Here is a 16,323-nt window from a genome sequence, read left to right on the forward strand (position 1 = left end):
ATACAGGTGTGAGATAGGCTGAGAGCGTACAGGTGTGATGGAGGCTGAGAGCGTACAGGTGTGATGGAGGCTGAGAGCGTACAGGTGTGATGGAGGCTGAGAGCGTACAGGTGTGATGGAGGCTGAGAGCGTACAGGTGTGATGGAGGCTGAGAGCGTACAGGTGTGAGGGGGGCTGAGAGCGTACAGGTGTGATGGAGGCTGAGAGCGTACAGGTGTGAGGGGGGCTGAGAGCGTACAGGTGTGATGGAGGCTGAGAGCGTACAGGTGTGATGGAGGCTGAGAGCGTACAGGTGTGATGGAGGCTGATAGCGTACAGGTGTGATGGAGGCTGAGAGCGTACAGGTGTGATGGAGGCTGAGAGCGTACAGGTGTGAGGGAGGCTGAAAGCGTACAGGTGTGATGGAGGCTGAGAGCGTACAGGTGTGATGGAGGCTGAGAGCGTACAGGTGTGATGGAGGCTGAGAGCGTACAGGTGTGATGGAGGCTGAGAGCGTACAGGTGTGATGGAGGCTGAGAGCGTACAGGTGTGATGGGGCTGAGATCGTACAGGTGTTGGGGGGCTGAGTGCATACAGGTGTGAGGCGGGGGCTGAGTACATACAGGTGTGAGGGGGACTGATAGCGTACAGGTGTTAGGGGGTCTGAGTGCGTGCAGGTGTGAGGGGGCTGATAGCATACAGGTGTGAGGGGGCTGATAGCATACAGGTGTGAGGAGGGCTGAGAGCGTACAGGTGTGTGGGGGGCTGAGAGCGTACAGGTGTTAGGGGACTGAGTGCGTACAGGTGTTAGGGGGGCTGAGAGCGTACAGGTGTTAGGGGGGCTGAGAGCGTACAGGTGTTAGGGGGCTGAGTGCGTACAGGTGTTAGGGGGGCTGAGTGCGAACAGGTGTTAGGGGGGCTGAGTGCGAACAGGTGTTAGGGGGGCTGAGTGCGTACAGGTGTGAGGGGGCTGATAGCGTACAGGTGTGAGGGGGCTGAGAGCGTACAGGTGTGAGGGGGGCTGGGAGCGTACAGGTGTTAGGGGTGCTGAGTGCGTACAGGTGTGAGGGGGGCTGATATCGTACAGGTGTGAGGGGGCTGATAGCGTACAGGTGTGGGGGGCTGATAGCGTACAGGTGTGAGGGGGGCTGAGAGCATACAGGTGTGTGGGGGGGCTGAGAGCGTACAGATGTGAGGGGGGCTGAGAGCGTACAGGTGTTAGGGGGTCTGAGTGCGTACAGGTGTGAGGGGGGCTGATAGTGTACAGGTGTGAGGGGGCTGATAGCATACAGGTGTGAGGGGGGCTGAGTGCATACAGGTGTGAGGCGGGGGCTGAGTACGTACAGGTGTGAGGGGGACTGATAGCGTACAGGTGTTAGGGGGTCTGAGTGCGTACAGGTGTGAGGGGGGCTGATAGCATACAGGTGTGAGGGGGCTGATAGCATACAGGTGTGAGGGGGGCTGAGAGCGTACAGGTGTGTGGGGGGCTGAGAGCGTACAGGTGTTAGGGGGCTGAGTGCGTACAGGTGTTAGGGGGCTGAGTGCGTACAGGTGTTAGGGGGGCTGAGTGCGAACAGGTGTTAGGGGGGCTGAGTGCGTCCTGGTGTGAAGGGGTTGATAGCGTACAGGTGTGAGGGGGCTGAGAGCGTACAGGTGTGAGGGGGGCTGGGAGCGTACAGGTGTTAGGGGTGCTGAGTGCGTACAGGTGTGAGGGGGGCTGATATCGTACAGGTGTGAGGGGGCTGATAGCGTACAGGTGTGGGGGGCTGAGTGCGTACAGGTGTTAGGGGGGCTGAGTGCGAACAGGTGTTAGGGGGGCTGAGTGCGTCCTGGTGTGAAGGGGTTGATAGCGTACAGGTGTGAGGGGGCTGAGAGCGTACAGCTGTGAGGGGGGCTGGGAGCGTACAGGTGTTAGGGGTGCTGAGTGCGTACAGGTGTGAGGGGGGCTGATATCGTACAGGTGTGAGGGGGCTAATAGCGTACAGGTGTGGGGGGCTGATAGCGTACAGGTGTGAGGGGGCTGAGAGCATACAGATGTGAGGGGGGCTGAGAGCGTACAGGTGTTAGGGGGTCTGAGTGCGTACAGGTGTGAGGGGGGCTGATAGTGTACAGGTGTGAGGGGGCTGATAGCATACAGGTGTGAGGGGGGCTGAGAGCGTACAGGTGTTGGGGCTGAGAGCGTACAGGTCTTGGAGCTAAGAGTGTACAGGTGTGTGGGGGGCTGAGAAGGTACAGGTGTTAGGGGGGCTGAGAACATACAAGTGTGAGGGGGTTGAGAGAGAACATATGTGAAGAGGGGCTGCAAGCGTACGAGTGTGACTGGGGCTTTGAGCTTACAAGTGTGAGGGGGGCTTCGAGTTTACAAGTGTGAGAAGCAGGATCTCCCAATCCATGGATAGTGTAGGACCCACTAATCATGGGGTACTTTGACGCAGATTGATCTCTGGCGATCCCCTTCTTGGATGTGGTGGTGGAGGTTGTGCTGTGCAGGTGATTGATCCGGATGCCCTGGGATAGTGGATACAAGGGCATCGAGAGCCATACTACAGCGACCACAGGATACCATCTGTGAAGACTGCCTATGAATCCCAGATTGCTTGTCACCCCTGTAGGGGTATAAGGAGCCGGTGAGTGGGGAGCCAAAAGGGGGAGCACAGAAGTCACGGACTCTCTTTTTGAGCACCACAGTTACCAGACTATTTGGAATCTTTTCTAACATTAACTTTTTTTATATTATTATGATTTTTTTATTTTTTATATTATTATGAATTTAATATTGTCTTTTTGAGCGCGTTGGACTCTTTACATATAGAGTTATTGTTTTTTACATCAATATATATTTTGTTGTTGGTACGTTTGCACATATGGTCAGCACCGTGTATCACCTCAGTGTATATGCGGATGGGATGCTTTATTTATACTGATGATGTACTATTTACTGTGTGTCTTTAATGGAAGTTTGCATGGTATGAATAGTGCCTACACAGGTATATGCGTGTAGGGGGTTGATCTAATTTGTTCACAATACAAGCTTCACAGATACATTGGTTTTGCTAGCACTGGTAATTTACACATATTTCATATATCTCCCCCCTTAAGGGAGCGCCATTCACCCCATTTTTTACTTAAGTGTGAGGGGGGCTTCGAGCTTACAAGTGTGAGGGGGGGCTGCAAGCGTACAGCTGCTGGTTTGGGATGTCTCTTTTGGGCAAAATATAAATATGAAAGCACTGATGACACTGTTCATTTCTATATATGACGTTGTAAGTGTTAAAATAAAAGGTGTGTGCACGGAAGGACTTGATGGGATGGCTAGTGGGTGGATTTGGTGGGATGGCCAGTGGGCAGGCCCTGGGGAATGTTGGCAGTCAGGCCTGGGGGGGCCCAGGCCTAAAGCTGTCTAAGAGGCCCTACAATTTCTGATGGCTGCCCTGGAAGCGGTATACAGCCTTTTGCAGCGGTTAGTAAAAGTGGTACCACAGAACTCTATAGGTCCTCACCGAGTTCTGGTGATGATGCAGAAGAAAGAACGCTGGGTCCCACGGTATAACCTGATCAGTGAATTTCTGAGTGATGCAACGAACCTCTAACCAAAAGGCATGTAGCGAGTGGCAGGACCAAAAGATGTGAAGAAGAGAACCAGTCTCCTCTCCGCACTGCCAACACACATTGGGACATTAGGGAAACATCTTGTTGATCCGAACAGGTGTTAAGTACCAGTGCGTTAGCAGTTTGAACCCTGATTTTTGGTACCGGGAACTGATAGAGGTTTTTAATTGAACAAGAGAATTCCCTCTACCTGTTTGTCTTTGAAGCTCAGCCCTAGATCTCATTCCCATTTTGAGATGTAAGGTAATCAATAGGACCGGGGTGGCCAAACAAGCATGTGATAGGTCTGGGAGACCGCGTGTCACATTAGAGAGTTGTTTGTGCACAGAAGTTCAAATGGAGTCAAGTGGCGGCAAAAGGTTTCAGTAGAAGAGAAAGGAACTAAGAAACTGTGTCAGCTGGAATTTTTGCCAGTAGGACAACTCAGCAAACACCAGATCATCCGAGATTTGTTGTCTGGTGACCCAGCAGCTGTTCGAGATGAAATGATGAGCTTGATAATGTCCATTAGTTTTCACAGTTTGAAATCTCGGATTGTGTAAGCCCGGGGCAAAGGTGGGGTTACCCACTATAGGAGTGAAAAGTGAGGGGTCCGGGGAAAGAGAGGAAGTTTGAAATACCTTAGAGTGAACTCGCCAAGTTTCCCCAACAGTGGGATGAGCTTCTCCGGAACAATTATTCTTACTGGACTTTATATTTTCTCATAGAATTTTTCCACTGGACTCAGAGGCAGTCAGTCCATAAGGGACGCAGATGCACCGCCCCCCCCCCCCAAAAAAAAGTTCCCAAAGTTAGTTTGCCAAATAAGAAAGCTAATCATAAAATGATTTATTTTTAAATAAATGATAATATGGCTAACATTTTTTAACATCTTAGTTAAAAGTTAAAATTAAAAAAATGTTAGTCATATTATCATTTATTTAAAAATAAATCACTCTATGTGTGTGCACTGTGCGGGGCGTCAAACGAATTGGTGTCTATTAGATCCGTCAATTTTTGACAAGCATGTGATAAGAGCCTGAGGCTCTAATTGGCTTGTCTTAGGTTGTCCAACCGAACCCTCCCACTTTTGATTTTAACGAATCAATATTCGCCATTGCGTCACTTACGGTTTACAGCTCCTCATCCCGGCCAATCAGGAGGCTGAAGATCTGGAACCTGGAAAGAAGACCGGGTTAACATGGAAGCTGCCAGGTATTAGGGGAGCCGGGGCCATCTTTCATATTAAATGGACCCTGGGCAAACATTTTCTTGGGCCCTCCCAAATTCACTAATCAACTAGCATACCCCACTTTTAAGTACACAATGGGGTTTATTTACTAAAGCTGGAAAGTGCAGCTTTAGTTAGGCTCACTTCTGCATAGAAACCAATGAGCTTCCAGGTTTTATTACCAAAGCTTAATTGAACAAGCTGGGGTTAAAAGCTCTTTGGTTTCTATGCAGAAGGGAGCCTGATTTTGCACTTTCCAGCTTTAGTAAATAAACCCCATTGTGTACTTGGGGTATGTGGGGTATGCTTGTATTTGCGGGCAGTGCAGGCTCATAGGGACAGCTGCTTTGGGCCCCATAACAATGACTGGGCCCAGGGCAGCTGCCCCTTTTGCCCTGAGGGGAGCCATGCCAGCCCCATTGCTGGAGGGCTGCGTTTGTAGGTAAGTCTCACGGCGTCCTCTGGTGAGTGCGGACCTGGAGCGGTCCGTTTGTAGGTAAGTCTCACGGCGTCCTCTGGTGAGTGCGGACCTGGAGGGCTTCGTTTGTAGGTAAGTCTCACGGCGTCCTCTGATGAGTGCGGACATGGAGGGGTTTGTTTATAGGTAAGTCACATGGCGTCCTCTGGTGAGTGTGGACCTGGAGGGGTTTGTTTATAGGTAAGTCACATGGCGTCCTCTGGTGAGTGCGGACCTGGAGGGGTTTGTTTATAGGTAAGTCTCACAGTGTCCTCTGGTGAGTGCGGATCTGGAGGGGTTTGTTTATAGGTAAGTCTCATGGCGTCCTCTGGTGAGTGCGGACCTGGAGGGCTTCGTTTGTAGGTAAGTCTCACGGCGTCCTCTGGTGAGTGCGGACCTGGAGGGGTTTGTTTATAGGTAAGTCTCACGGCGTCCTCTGGTGAGTGCGGACCTGGAGGGGTTTGTTTATAGGTAAGTCTCACAGTGTCCTCTGGTGAGTGCGGACCTGGAGGGGTTTGTTTATAGGTAAGTCTCACGGTGTCCTCTGGTGAGTGCGTACCTGGAGGGGTTTGTTTATAGGTAAGTCTCACGGCGTCCTCTGGTGAGTGCGGACCTGGAGGGGTTTGTTTATAGGTAAGTCTCACGGCGTCCTCTGGTGAGTGCGGACCTGGAGGGGTTTGTTTATAGGTAAGTCTCACGGCGTCCTCTGGTGAGTGCGGACCTGGAGGGGTTTGTTTATAGGTAAGTCTCATGGCGTCCTCTGGTGAGTGCGGACCTGGAGGGGTTTGTTTGCATCCCCCCCCTAAAAAAATGTTTAGCACCAGCCACCACTGACTGGACTTTTAAATCCAATTTGTGCACTGTTTTTATATGTTATGTTTATATTGATAACATTTATAGTGTGTCTCTTTACGATCTGAATAATAATAATAAGTGGCGAGAAAATCTTTCCCTGTGATTGGTCAGTAAACTTTACTGTGTACAGGACCTCCAGCTGGGCTCCAGCGATGCTATGTGCGTGTGTGTGCTCAGGCTCCCTCACCTGGTGCCACTGCGCATGCGCGCCGCTCAACTCTAGCCCCAGCTCTCTCATTGCGATCCGAGGAGAGAGGGAAAGAGCCGGAGCCGAGGAGGATCGCGATCTGCCGGAGGAGTCTCCGCACTGACAACTGCTGCAGCCGCCGCCGCTCACCTTCCCGACCAGCCAAAGGTAAGAGGAGCCTTCCCTGTGCCAGCCTGCAGCCTTCTCCCTCCCTGAGCAGAGAGGACGCTCCATAGTACGGGGAGAGGACACCAACTCCTGAGCTGTCCCTGCAGCAGATGGGGGATTTCATTGTCACATGTCACTGAGTGTCACCGAGAAAAGTACTCCATGGGATCTGTCAGTTAGAGGAACAGATCTCCCCCCTGGGGTGTCCTCACAGCTTAGTACATAGGGCTGTTCTATGGGCACAGGATACATGGGGCACCATCACACCTGCACTGGGTATACATCTGATGGCTCCCTTCTGTCTTCTGCATCATAAACTTTGTTGCATGTGTAAAGAAATATTTATAAATATAAAAAGTATTACAAAGTAACAATTACAAACAATCTAAGCCTGCCTTCCCACTTGTGTGCCAGGCGATCATGCCCAAATCCTTTGCGCTGATATTCATTGTAAGGCCCCATTCGCATTAGCGCACTGTGATGACATGCTCATTACCGCATATCGCAAAGTACTGTGCATTATTTGCGATTGTGTGATGCAGTGCCATTCATTTTTTAAATGGCACCACATTACCGACCAATCACAGGGGTCCCCAAGGTAGGATTTTCTCTCCTCTCCTCTTATTATTCTTATTATACAAGATTTTTATAGTGCCAACAATTTGCCCTTTTTCCTTTAGGCACCTTTCAGACTTATGCGCTTTTTGCCGTGCTAAAACACACCTTTCCAATGTAAAAAAAAAAGCGCGTGAAAAGGATTCCCCTCATAAATCCAATGTAACTGTTTGAAGTGCATTTAAAAAAGTCCTGCATACTGCATCTTTGGTGCACTTGTCAAAAACGCACCACCCCTTGATTTTTATAGGCAACAAACCAAAAACGCATCAAAGAGCACCTGAGATGCGTGTTTGGAATGTTTTTTTTTTTTTAATGGTAATAAGCCCCGTTCACACATGTGCAATTTCTGATCGCGTAGCACCGCACAGCACTAGAAATCACGTTTTTCTCCATGGTGCCCCTTCCCATCAATGCAGAGAAACTGATTTTGGCCCCGTAGACTTTCAATGGAAATGCTTAAAAAAGCATATATACATATGTATTAGTATGTTTTTGGCAGAGTTTTTTTTTTTTTTATTATTATTGCACAGGATTTATATAGTGCCAACAGTTTGCGCAGCACTTTACCATATAAAGGGAGTTACAATACAATAAAATATAATACAAGAGGGTTAAGAATGTTGTGTATAAAATCCAATTTCATTCTCCTACAAAAAAAAAAAAAAACACATGAAGCATTAAATACGCTTCAAAAACCCGTGATGTTGCACTTCAAAATCGCACTGAAAATCAGATCATGCTGCAGCTGCGGTAGGGTGAACCTGGGCTTAGCCATAGTGGCACCCCAAAAGCAGCAAGCAAGTTTTGTGCTCGAATATTATGCAGTTTAACAAACACTTAAAAAGATACTTGAGCTTCTTTGTTGCATGTAGGGCAAAGGAATGCGTGAAGTGCGGCAATGCACAAAAAAAGCACCTACGTGCGACATTGCTGCCTAATGTGATTGGAAGGTAACGTTGCAGCATTAAAAATTAGAATTATTCTGCATTTTAAGAACAGCCCACCCAATGATCATCCTAATACATGCCTTATATTGACCCAGGCATCCACTACAGTATAAAATACAGACAGATCGTCGCTTCCTGGACCGCTAAACTGATAAATCCACAGGGATCCCCTGTGTTATTTTCTGTCTTGACGTCAGAGCTTGGAAATCTTGCAGCTCTCAGAAAAAAGTACAAGCCCTAGCCTGGCTTGGCATGCTGCAACTTGTAGTTCCACTATAGCTACATCAGCACAGTTTACACAGTGTTTCCTATAACAGACGCACACTCTCCCCTGTATAACAAACAGAAAAGATCCGTTTTGTGCCTCTTAAATATTAATTCCTATCTAAGTTGAATCAATATGCGTAAAGCATGACTCCGCTATGGTTGGTAAGGATGGATGGACGGTTGGATTGCATGTTGGGGAAGAGATCTATTTTTATGTCAAGCCTCATATTTATTGGATGAGGGAGTTGCAGGAGTGTCTCAGGTAATTAGGTGTACGGTGTGACATATCTCTTGACCAAGGTGTGTGCAGAATCATTTAATTTTAATAGCCCTGGGATGCTGCCCTGTAGAAGAAGAGGAAGGGCATTGAGTTCTCCATCGGAATGTAGTGTGTTAAGCGCACTTTGATGAAGCCTGCTGTGCTGTGTAACCTTTCAAATATTGAGACTGATGTTACACATTTAGCAACTAAGTCTGAAATTAGATTGCTGGAGCTGTGTGTGATCTAGATTCAAAGTGAGACATTTGCCGTGTGCTTCAGGCTGCTGGGGTTTGAACTGTACAAATGTTCTGGCAATCGCTGCGCCTTAATTCTGCGCTATTTGAAGTTTCAGTCTCTTTAGGTGATGATTAGGAGTTTGTGTGCATGGGGCGGTGTGATGGCAGCAACATATTCCTTTATATCATCATCAACAGCAGGGCCAAGAACAAGCACTCGAGTCAAGGGCATTGGGAAGAAATCAAGGGGAGACTGTTAAATAGAAATATCCGATTCCAGAGGAGACTTCAGATGATGAAAAATAAAGATTTATCTAAATCTAGTAGAATGTTTTTGGTTTTTTTGCAGGTATTTTATGTGAACAAGAAGTAGCCTCAAATAGCAGATAATACAATTTTTAAATTTAAAATAAAATATCTTCATATATGAAATCTTCCACCAGAACGGGGTAATTATTCATTCTTATCCAATATAACATGTTAGGGCTGATTGACATTTATGTGTTGCAGCAGTGCAATTAATTTTAAATAGAACACCCTAAGGCAGGGATCTTCAAACTACGGCCCTCCAGCTGTTGTGGAACTAAACATCACATGAGGCATTGTGAAACTCTGACATTCACAGACATGACAAGGCATGATGGGAATTGTAGTTCTTGAACAAATGGAGGGCCGTAGTTTGATAACCCCTGCCCTAAAGCAACACATACTAGGCAGTATGTATCAGTATCAGGAATCTGGCTGTATACAGTTGGTATGTTACTTAGCTCATAAATAAATGTTGTACACAATTTTTGTTGGGTGTTTCTATAGCCTAAAGCAGTGGAGCGCATCCTTTTTAAAGAGGGGTTCTGATTGTCAATGTTTCTTTTTTTGAAGTCCAAGTAATATAGTTACATGGTTACATAGTTGGGGAGGTTGAAAAAAGACACAAGTCTATCAAGTCCAACCCATGTGTGTACTTTTATGTCAGTATTACATTGTATATCCCTGTATGTTATGGTCGTTCCGGTGCTTATCTAATAGTTTTTTGAATTATCTATGCTCCCTGCTGAAACCCTTGTCTGTGGAAGAAAATTCCACATCCGTACTGCTCTTACAGTAAAGAACACTCTACGCAGTTTAGCAGTGGTGGCTTGTGCTCAAAATATTTGGGGGGGGGGCGCAAACAATTCTGAAAAAAAAACCCCATCAATTGCAGCCACTGTGCCATCAAACGCAGCCACTGTGCCCATCAATTGCCACCACTGTACCATCAAACGCAACCACTGTGCCATCAAACGCAGCCACTGTGCCATCAAACACAGCCACTGTGCCCATCAATTGCCACCACTGTATCATCAAACACAGCCACTGTGCCATCAAACGCAGCCACTGTGTCCATTGAATGCTGCCACTGTGCCCATCAAACGTAGCCACTGTGCCTATCAAACGCAGCCACTGTGCAATATCAAATGCTCCCACTGTGCCATCAAATGCTGCCACTAAGCCATCAAATGCTGCCACTGTGCCCCATCAAATACAGCTACTGTGCCCATCTTATGCAGCCACTGTGCCCCATCAAATGCAGCCTCACTGTGCCCCATCAAATGCAGCCTCACTGTGCCCCATCAGATGCAGCCTCACTGTGTCCCATCAGATGCAGCCTCACTGAGTCTCATACTTACTTACCGTACAGGCAGCTCCGCTCGGGCCGTGTGATCCATGGAGCTGCCGACGTCACTTCCAGTTTCCCTCTGGAACAGGGAAACCGGAAGTAACCTCTTAACTTGAACAACAAAGCTCCCGCCCATAGTAATACGACGGGCGGAAGCTGTTCGGCGCTTTGGAATGCGCCACAAAGCAGGTCAAAAGCCTGCAAATGAAGTGCCTTGTCTGCAATCTCGTGATTGACGCGGCGCTTGCCTTAGAGCACTGTGTCCGGCGCCCGAACACAGTGCACTTAAGGACATTTTTTCTATTGTTTTTTTTGTGACTGCTGGGTTTGGGGGGGCAGTGCCCGTGCGTCCCCTATGAATGGGCCGCCACTGCAGTTTAGTCTCCCCACTGAAACTGCATAGAAGAAACAGCATGCCGGACAGTAATTCTGAGATGCATCTGTGGTCCCAACCCCTAAGCTTAGCAGCCTGATCTAGCAGAGAAGTCCTTTCAGACCAATCAGAGGCAACCTTTAGCAGTTTTGTATATATTGTTTAAAAGGGCCAGTTCACCCAATACTGATTTATATGGTTTAGTAAATGCTGATTAATTAAAGTTGATCTTCCCTGATTCTGAGCACCACAAACCAAAAACACTGTTTAATTAATTCTTAATATTCAAAGCAAATTCCCCATCCATTCATGTCTCAATGCTTTATTATGTTGAGAAATCACATTGAAAAACAAACACCTATCGTTTCTGGCTGCCGCCATCTTGAGCAAGGGCAAATGATTCATGTAGCTTTTCCATCTGCTTTGCTCAAGCTTGCAGGCAAGAGAGTGTGCTTAGCTGAGAAAACCCCTCTCCTCCCCTCCTGAAGACTCCTGGGATGTATGACATCATTTGCCTAGGCAAGAAACCAGGAAGTAACTGAAGAAATGTAAAAAAAACTAATGCTAGCAGCATGAGGATTAAAAATAATCATGTGATGTTGATTGGGAGAGTGAAGTTCCACTTTAAATCACTCCCTAGCTTATTGCACCTTTTGAGGTCTCTGTTGAATAAATCTCTGTACTTTTTTGACAGGTCTCATACTACTTGCTGTATTATTTTGCAGTAGAGAGAATGTAGAGAATTATCTGGTAATAAACTGCTCCTCTGTATTCCCTAAGAGGTGTACATAAAACAGTAGAGGATTTAGCTCTCTATGATCCACCCATAAGCCTGGTACACACTAGGCTGAACGAAAAAAAAACTGAGGAGCTCAGGAGCAGGTCGCTGTACTAATGATGCGATTTTAGTACAGCAATCTTCCCGCTGAGCTTTTGTGTTCTGAAAGGGAGACTTCCCTCTGCCCGAACATACCATTCAGCGCTCGCAGAGCTGATCGGATGCTGATTGGCAGATGTTTTTCTGGCATGCCCGTTCCATAAAGACATGGATGGGCGAGTTTGGGGTGGAGGAACTTGGCTGGCCTGCACGGAGTCCTGGAGACTGCAAGCCAGGTCTTCTCGTTCACATCAGTGCCTGACCTCACAAATGCGCTTCTGGAAGAATGATCAAACACTCCCATGAACACACTCCTAAGTCTTGTGGACAGCCTTCCCAGAAGAGTTGAAGCTGTTATAGCTGCAAAGGGTGTGGCTGCACTACTGCTGATCTCCTGAGCTCCAGAGAGGCCTACTGATCCAGGGAGCTTGATTACTCCCTATACCCAGAGTGGATGCAGGAATCTGGGGTGGACCCCGGGGAGGATCCCCCGGATGGCCAGAGTACCGGTCCTCCCATACCAGTGTTTGAGGACCTGGGAAATGGCCCAGCTAAAGGTGAAAGTCTGTCAGCCTACAGAAAGAAGGTTTGTGCGAGGATTGCGAGAATTGCCAAGGAGGAGGAAGTACTGGCGAAGTTGAAGTTTGACTTCAAACATAAAAAAATTGCAAATGACCGGCTTCACAGTTCCAAGAGAAGACAGATGCGGCCTGAGTTAATGGCTTTGGAGGCAAAAGTGGAAAAGCAGAGTCTGCTGGTGGCCGCATTGAAAGAAACCAGCGGAGCTTTCAAGGAGAAATATGGCAATGATGATCGCTTCCGTACAATGCGCAGAGGGACCATAGAGTCCAGTGGAGGAGAAGCATCACCAGAGTGTGAGAAAGAAAGGTCAGTGCAAAGCAAAAAAGTTTCTTCGGGCTTGGACTGTGTTTCTGGCCAGCACGCTGGAAAATCTTTACATTCTGAGCCAAGTATCAGTATGCCTGCAGAAAGTGGAGAAAGCTCTGGCACACAGGCTGCGGGTGATCAGCAGTCAGGTGTTTTGACTGCCAGTATGCCACTGGGCCAAGGAAGTTCTGTGCCCTTGTCACCGCAGCAGGAGGCTATGGAGCAAGATGATCCATCTGAGCCTGTGAAGGGAGCAGGAATGCTTAAGTTAATCAAAGAAATGGAATCCCCTTTGCATGGTCGCAAGTTTGCCGTCTCTGGATCATCAGAGGATGAAGAAGAGGATAGTGATGTCCCCCCAAAACCTTTGAAACATCGGTTGGCTGAAAAAGCCATTTCTGTTAAAGATTTCCCAATACAACATAATGGAGATGTAGTTCCTATAGAGGGTGCTGTAGAGGGCAGTGGAGAGCAAGCTCATCTCCTGGCTGAGACTCCCACCTGTGTACAGAGAGCCAGTGAGGGGTGTGCAGACTCTGCTGTGAAGAGTGCTGATAAAGACATCTCTGCTGTTAGTAACCCTTTAGTTACTGGTAATGAAGTAAGAATTACCAAGGGTAATGTAGATGATATTTCTGTGTCAGAAGTCTCTGTTCCATCTGTTGATAATAATGTTGTTTCTAAAGAGGGGTCTGTAACTAAAAGTGATGTGCGGGATGTTGCAAGGAGTGCAGTTATTTCTTATGCTGCAGCGGTGGCTGCACCTGTCCCAAGGGCGAGTAGGGCCAGTTATTCTGCGGTCACTAGGACTGATGTGAGTGAAGGTCAGGCCAATCTGACACCATCTGGTAGCTCCTTCAAACGCCGCAATGTGGTCCAATTGAGGTGGACTGGAGAAGGCCCCCCCCAAATAGGAGAGATGTGGTGGACCGTATTCTGGGGATGGGTTTTAAAGCCGAGGAGGTTTTTGCCCTTATCAGCCCAGTTGGGTCATATGAGTATGACCTCTCCTTTGTCAAGGCGGAAGGATTAGATGTCTTTTGGGAGAGGTATGAGCAGAGGTGGAAGGAGTCCCCAAAATGGGCAGGTTTGTCACCCAAAGTAATCTCTCGCCAGCCATTATATAAGAACGTCACCATTCTAGTACGCAATGAGTCCATTCCTGCTGCGGATCTGGTGGTGTGGTTGGGGAGATATGCTGATGTCCAAGCTCCATTGAGGAAAGTTGTAGATGATAGAGGGATTTGGACAGGAGGTTGGACGGTGTTGGTAAAACTGCATGTCACGGGTAATGTTGTTAAGCACATCCCTTCGTCTGCCTTTATAGGTCGTGATAGGATTATTACTTTTTATGCAGGGCAACCAAAGTTGTGTCATCGCTGTGGTGAAAAGGGGCATTTTTCAAGCTCATGTTCTGTGCAGAAATGTTCCCTCTGTCAGGGCTCAGGGCATGTTGCAAAAGACTGCAATAGTATTCGTTGTAATCTTTGTAACAAGTTAGGTCACCCCTATAGTCTTTGCCCTGAAGCCCTCCATAATCAGCCAGAGGTGGTGGAAGAACTTCTGAGGATGGAGGAGGAGGAACGTGGGGGGCAGCAAGGGGTTGGTGGAGCTGTTTCAGCTAGTCCTGAGGACTCCCCCCAGGTGTCAGTTTCCCAGCCTGAAGGTGTAATCCCTACTGTGTCTGCTCCCCAGTCTGTGCTCCCTACTGTGTCTGTGTCTACTTCTGTTGTGTGTTCTTCTCCAGTGTTTCAAGTGCCCAGTGTTCCAAAAGTAAATAAGTCATCCAGATTGGCTGAGGCTGCCAAAGGGGCAGATTCGTGCAGATCTGAGGTGGCAGCTTCATCAGGGCCTTCCCTAAGGCAGCGTAAAACCTCTAGTGGAGGTTCTAAGGTGAAGAAGGGGGAAGTTGCCACTGCTAATAATGTAGATGAGGTCTTTCAGGGTAATGTTTCAGGGGAGGAGGGAGAGTGGACCAAGGTGGGGAGAAGGAGGAATAAGGTAGTCCTGACCTCTGCCTCCTCGGTTTCATCCTTAGAGGTAGATGATCTACCTCTGGGAAACAAGTTTGGGTCCTTATCTGAGGGGGAGGAGGAGTCTTCTAATTCCGTGTCTCAGATGGAGGAAGATGAGGTAGAGTGTTCTCTAAAGAGGTCAAGGTCTCCAGTAAGGGGGGAGGGAGCTCAGGCTAAGAAACGCCTACCTCAATCATCCTGATGGCAGTTCCCACTCCGATAAAGTTGGCAACGATTAATGTTGCCAGCATAAAATCTGTAAGGGCTCGTAATATGGCCTTATTTTTGCTCAGCGAGATGGATGCTGATATTTTATTTTTGCAAGAGACCCGGCTAAATAGACTTGCCGATGTCCACCTGGCAAAGAGGGAGTGGAGGCGTGGGCCCTCCTTCTGGTCTCTTGCGGCTGAGCCTTACAGCGGAGTTGCAGTACTTTTTACTGGCATGGTAACGTGTCGGCGGGTTATCGAGGTAGAGATTGGAAGGTGTATGGTCCTGGACGTCTCTGTGAAGGGGCATGATCTGCGTTTAATAAATATTTATGGACCACAGACTAGATGGGAGAGGAAATGCCTCTTTACAAAGATTAAGCCTTTCCTTTTTACATCTCGGCAAGTTGTCTTTGGAGGTGATTTTAACACCATTACTAGGCCCAAAGACAGGAAAGGCTCCACTGACAGCCTGAGATATGATAGCGTTTTTCTTAATACGATAGCCAGGGAAGCAGGTCTGGAAGATGCGCATATTAAGCGTTGCCCAGACAGCACGGGGTACACATTTAGGCGAGGCAGTTGTGAGAGCAGGATAGATAGGTTTTTTTTAAAAGGGGACTCTGCCTTTTCGGCTCCTGAGTGTCGTATGGTGGAGTTTTCTGATCACCTTTTGCTGTCTGTGATTCTCAATGCTTCAGATATACCACCTAAAGGAAAGGGTATTTGGAGGATGAATTTGGCTCTGCTGGATGACGAGGAGGTAAGACAATCTTTTGAGGATTTTTTTCAGGCTCAGGTAACCATCCTGGATTTCTGCAGCAGTAAGTCGGAGTGGTGGGAGCTGGCCAAAAGCCGGATTAGTGGGTTTTTCAAAGCCATAGGAAAAAGGAAACAGCTTGGTAAGTACATTGCCTACCAGCAGCTGCGGAGAAAACTTGATCGCCTTGTCTCGAGTGGTGGAGATTCCGGGGCAATCGCTGAGGTGAAACTTCTCCTTAGGAAGTATCAGTATGACCGGCACGCTTCTTTGGTTCTGGAAAGGGACTATGGGAAATATCACTCGCCCGACCCTTATCAGAACTGCAAACAAAGCGCAGCAGTTAAGACGGTTGTTGGGCTAAGGGATAGTACGGGCTCTTTGACGAAATCCAGGTCAGGGATCCTGGAGGTCTCAAGGTCTTTTTATGTGGATCTTCTGGGGGAGAAGTACCTCGATCGGGCAAAGATGTCGAGTTTTCTGGATTCTACACCAGGTCTGGGAAATAACATTCCTCTTGCAAGTTTGACAGGGGGAATCACAGCAGAAGAGGTAGTCAAAGCTATAGATGGTCTGGCTATTAAGAAAACCCCTGGGCCAGACGGATTGACGGCTGAATTTTATAAGATTTTCAAATCCAGCTTGGTACCTTATCTTGTGGAGGTATTTAACGGCTGTCTGCAGGAGGGTTCGCTCCCTCCCTCCATGAGACAATCTGCTGTGATTCTGTTGTCAAAAGGCAAGGATCC

The 16,323-nt window shown here is 47.9% G+C and overlaps 1 protein-coding gene across 3 annotated transcripts in view; it reads left to right on the forward strand.

Annotated features, from left to right (window-relative positions):
- The first annotated feature begins 6,287 nt into the window (after nt 1-6,287).
- The window catches only part of ZNF385B (zinc finger protein 385B), an 849,407-nt gene continuing 839,371 nt past the window's right edge, over nt 6,288-16,323 (forward strand). For 2 of the 3 annotated variants that reach the window (XM_073633753.1, XM_073633754.1), the window contains exon 1: nt 6,311-6,465. The gene's annotated coding sequence lies outside the window, so the exon portion shown is untranslated. Of the gene's footprint in view, nt 6,466-16,323 lie in introns of all 3 variants that reach the window. The other variant, XM_073633755.1, reaches the window with a different exon arrangement.

The sequence above is a fragment of the Aquarana catesbeiana genome, linkage group LG06 (assembly GCF_042186555.1).
Source record: "Aquarana catesbeiana isolate 2022-GZ linkage group LG06, ASM4218655v1, whole genome shotgun sequence".
In the NCBI taxonomy this organism is placed as follows: Eukaryota; Metazoa; Chordata; class Amphibia; order Anura; family Ranidae; genus Aquarana; species Aquarana catesbeiana.